Genomic DNA, 5,414 nt, shown 5'->3' on the forward strand with positions numbered 1-5,414 from the left:
AACTACCAGATGGTTTCACTTACATGTGGAATCTACAGAACTGATATACATAAACTTGCAAAGCACACACACACAAGCAAGCAAACTGTTTGTAAGCCTTGTGAGGACAATGGTAGTTGTTATCTGTTTGGAGGTAGGAGGGTGGGGGACACAGAACTTTGGGTGGGTGTGGTGTGAAACTATACCCTGTAACCTTACACTCTTGCAACCCACTACTAATTACAAATATAAAATAAACAAAATTTTTTAAAGTTCTGATTTATCCCTTTTTTCAGTGGCTTACTTGCCAGACATAGCCACATCCTAAAATTCAAAAGTAACATAAACAAATAAGTCAGTACTTTAAAAATAATAATTTTTCAAAGGTATGTTACTTAACAGTTGTATTTTCATAGTTAGAACGTAACTAATAGACCTACAGGGATGCAGAGGTCACATAGGCTCCTAAGCTGAATATGGGCCCCAGATCCAATCAATGGGGTTTACAGTAAACAAAATTTATACACTTTTTCCATAATTGGGAGCTACTCTCTTCCCTGATTCAGCTTTCTAGCGCTTTATCCAGCCATGACATCATCTCCCAGACAATAACTTGGGTCCACCTGCATGTCAGAGGTCAGGCTCAGGAAAAACTAGTACAGTCATGGGCCCTTTGAAATAGACCTAAAATAGGCCTATTATCTATTTCCAAAATAGAGACCCCAAATTTTCCTCTGCACTATTCCAGCCTTCAGGTTCATTATTAGTCAACAATTTGTTTGGCTTTACATGCCAACTCTTTTCTCAGCTACCAGGTTATAGATGCTAACATGATGCCAGCCAGACTTCCCTAGTCAGGCAACCCCACCAATGTGTCCTGGAACCCCGCCTCCCCAGAACCCCGGCCCACTAGGGAAAGAGAGAGACAGGCTGGGAGCATGGACCGACCTGCCAATGCCCATGTTCAGTGGGGAAGCAACCACAGAAGCCAGACCTTCCACCCCCTGCATCCCACAACGACCCTGGGTCCACACTCCCAGAGGGATAAAGAACAGGAAACTATCAGGGGAGGGGATAGGATACAGAGTTCTGGTGGTGGGAATTGTACCCTTTTTATCCTATGGTTTTGTCAGTGTTTCCATTTTATAAATAAAATTTTTTTAAAAGAATACAACTAATAAATTCACCAATTACTATATAAAAAGAATCTTGTAAAAGCAAATTTCCTCATTATTTTTAAGTTTTAATTATTAAAATTTGTAAAAAAAAAGTTTTTAAAAAGCCAATTGAATTGTAGTAAACTCTATAGATATTGGGAAAATTATTTATTTCATTCCATGGGATTTACACAAGTAATTTCACATTTTATTTTTAAGTCCAAAGTCAGAAAATATTCCTTGTACATACATCACTAGTAGAGATCACAGCATATCAATAAAACATTTAAATACATTAGACTCCAAATGAATTTTTTTACAAATAACAGCAGAGTAAATGAACACGGTACAACCTACTCTGGACATAGAAACTTTAATTTATTCAAATATAGAAACTAGTCTTCTAAAATGGTCTCATTTAAAAGAAATGTGAGAATGGACTCAAGGATGAAGCAATTAATTGGCACTTAACGATTCACAATCATTACATACAAACAGGATTTTTTTAAATATCTAAACAAATACTGTAAGCCAGGTGCACAGAGGATACTCTTGTTCTCTTCCATGAAATACATTTCATATTTCATAGTTTCTGAATTTCCTCAGGAGCTCTGAGGGAACATCCCCAGACCAACGGAAACGGAGGTGCCTGCAGTTCATATCTGAAAAACTTGGAGAATCTGGATTTTGTGGGGAGAATGAATTCTCCACTTACTCGGATTCTTTTTGCTCCATTTTCTGCTCAGCTGACGCCACCAACTCTTTCTTGATGTCTCCTGGCTGATTCCATTCCTCATTTTCAGCCTCATTAGTATGAGTCTGATTAGAGTCTTCCAGCATCAGATCTTTCTTACTTCTGACAGCCCAGTGCATTGACGTTTTCACAGAATCACTCAAAGCTTCCCACTGCTGGAAGGGCATGGAGATCTGGCTCCTTCGCCAGTGGTCATAGCGGGCTCGACTCTCTTCGTTAGTCAGAATCTCCTTTGCCCTCTGCAACTGCTGAAACATCTCCACAGCTTTGGAGTTTTCAGGATGCTTATCGGGGTGACACTCCAGAGCTCTGACCTTAAATTCTGCCAGAATTTGTTCAACCGAAGACAGCTCATCACAGCCCAGTAAGGCATAGTAATCTTCAGTACTTTCCGACCTGTAATTCAGTATTGCGTCCATCTAGATTAATTCAGCTTTTCTTCCCCCTGCAAGAATCTGCACAATGAACTAGTGAGTAGCAGGAAAACCCCTTTTAAATCTGACTTGCAGCAGCACATTCCAAACAGTAATAACTAGGCTCAAGTCAGCCCACTGTTCAATAATCCGGAAGATTATTCTGTAATACCAATGATCGTAGAAAATTTATAGCCTAAAATACCAATGAAGAGTTTGATAAATAAGAGGGAAAATATATACACTTATAAATAAAAATATACAATGTGTATAGAGTGTTCCACTATAGAGTTTAACAGCATCAATCTTGGTTTAATGTTCTGCTATAATCATCTTAAATTTCTTGATGAATTTTGTGCAAGTATCTCTCACTCTATACTTCTCACTGGATCTCTGGAATTATGTTGCCACCTACGAAATAAATATAAAATTAAATTTACTGAGCTTAAAAACCTTATCTTGCATCATATATAGAGACATCTTCTCTGTACATATATTATACAGTCCAAAAAAAAAAAAGAAATGAGATCAATAAAAAGAAGGTACAACTGAAATAGCTGTTGTCAAATTTAGGGGTACACTCACTTAATTTTTTTTTTTGCCTCCAGGGTTATTGCCAGTGCTTGGTGTCTGCACCACGAATCCACAGCTCCTGGAGACCATTCTTCCCCCCTTCTTGACCTTGTTTTGCTTTATCATTGTTGTGGTTATTATTATTGTCATTGTTGCTGCTGTCGTTGGACAGGACAGAGAAAAATAGAGAGAGGAAGGGAAGACAGAGATGGGGAAAGAAAGGTAGACACCTGCAGATCTGCTTCATTCTCTTGTGAAGAGACTCCCCTGCACGTGGGAAGCCAGGGGCTTCAACCAGGATCCTTAGGCAAGTCCTTGCGCTTCATGCCACGTGTGCTTCACTCTCTGCGCTGCTGCCCAACTCCCATCTCTTTTTCTTTCTATTCTCTTTTTATCTCCCCCATTTACCCTCTCTCTTCATATATTTAATATATATTATTAAAATGATACAATTATTATTTAAATTATTATTATTTATTTGAACAACTTATCTTACCCTGAGGGTAAAGCCACTGACACTATATTCAAAGCAAAGGTAACTAATTTTGCTCATTCTAAAGTTAAAAAACATTGCTTTAGTGGTTTGTAGAGACCACAGATATATACCTGTGCCATGAAATACTGAAATAATCATAGTCTTTATTTCAAAGATTACAAAGATGTAATTGATTACATTAATGGATCGAGGTGAGAACATTTTCTTTGTACCCTCAGAAGCTTCAACATAAAATGAAGCATACTACTAAGAAATAGCCATATAGGGAAGCAATTTTTCACTAAAAAATTAAGTTGTCTTATTAAAGTCATATACCAAAAGAATCTCTCTTCCAGTAATATAAGTGTTAATCAATTTCTGGTGATAGGCTGGATTAATTATTAGTTGTCTCCACCTTTTTCTCACTTGATTCTGGATGGTGGTAAGAATACAGATTTAATTTTCTTCGTTTTAAAAGTCATTTGTGTATATATATATTGTATTGTCCTTTGAGTTCACAGAGTACATCTGTGGACTGACTACTCAGGCAAAGTCCTGCCAAAGAAGTTCCAGTACTTTTCTTTATTTCTCTGGGCACTGGGCCTTTTTCTCTTCCTTCTTTAGTTTTCTATGTGGTCAATTTTAATGAAACCCTCGGCTTAAGTACATGAATCCTTCTTATTCTATGAGCTTTCTCACTGAGATGTGAAAGGATGATTTTTTGTAGAATATTAATATAAAATTAAAACCAAACTTTCATGCTTTTGACCCTCCCATTTCTGCACTCATATTCAAGTGGACAGCCACCATAGAGGACACCCTTTTACCTTCTCATTCTCTATATCTTCATGAGCTCCCTTTCCCAAATTGGAAACTTGTTCTTAGAGAAGGATTCAAGTTTCAAACATCAATTGGTATCACCCATTCATTCATAACAGCACTAGTATATTCAATAAGAACAGTTACCTGAGAATAATACATTAATTATGTATAAATCCTATCATCAATATAGTTTAAATGTTAATTATTTTAAAGTATATTTGTATTTAATAATGACATCACCTAGTATTCAAGGATTAATGTCACAAAGTTAGCATTTTTAGTTCTAATGAGTCAGCTGATGACTATATGTAGCAAAAAGAAAAGAAAAACTATGGGGTAGAGAGGTGTCACAGCAAGAGTGCACTGACTTGCTTCTGTGACTACCTGGAAGTCCCAGGTTTAATTCCTGGCACACTTAGAGCTGAGCAGTACCCTTGTCCCTCTGTCTTTCTCTTTCAGTCATAAAAATGAATTAGTTTTTATAATAATTAAATAGTGATTTATATGACTGCAAATTGATAGGTGTATACATAAACACCATCCCTACCACCAAAAGAATGTGTTCCATATCCCCTCCCTCAATGTCCCATGAAGCTGAACATTCACCCTCACCCTCCAACCAGGGTTTTTTCTTTGGTACCATACTCCAAATTCCATCAACTCCAGCTTTGAATTTCCCTTTCTGTTCTTCTTTCTCAACTTCTGTTTATGAGTGGGATCATCCCATACTCATCTTTATCTGACTTAGCTAACTTCATATAATTTCTTCTAGCTCTATCCACGATGGGTCAGAGAAGGTGGGTTCATTGTTATTAATAGCTGCGTAGTATTCCATTGTGCATATATACCACAGCTTTCACAGCCACTCATCTGCTGTTGGGCATCTGGGTTGCTTCCAGGTTTTAGCTATTACTAATTGTGCTGCTATGAACACAGGTGTGCACATATCTTTTTGTTTCTTTTTCTCCATTTCTGTCTCTTTTCCTCAATACTGTTTTGGCAATACTATGAGTTTTCTGGTTCCAAATAAATGATTGTAGTTTTTATTCTATTCTCTTAAAGAAGCTTGGTGGAACTTTGATGGGTATTGCATTAAATTTGTATATGGTTCTGGGGAGAATGTTAATTTTGATGATATTTATTCTTTTGATCCATGAGCATGGGATGTCTTCCCATTTCTTGGTATCAGTTTCTGTTTCCTTTAATAGTGACTCATAGTTTTCAGTATACAAGTCTTTCAC

The 5,414-nt window shown here is 37.0% G+C and overlaps 1 pseudogene; it reads right to left on the reverse strand.

Moving 5' to 3' along the window:
• Window positions 1–1,291: 1,291 nt before the first annotated feature.
• Window positions 1,292–2,446, reverse strand: LOC103113466 (dnaJ homolog subfamily C member 12-like; annotated as a pseudogene).
• Window positions 2,447–5,414: the final 2,968 nt, after the last annotated feature.

The sequence above is a fragment of the Erinaceus europaeus genome, chromosome 2, assembly GCF_950295315.1.
Source record: "Erinaceus europaeus chromosome 2, mEriEur2.1, whole genome shotgun sequence".
In the NCBI taxonomy this organism is placed as follows: domain Eukaryota; kingdom Metazoa; phylum Chordata; class Mammalia; order Eulipotyphla; family Erinaceidae; genus Erinaceus; species Erinaceus europaeus.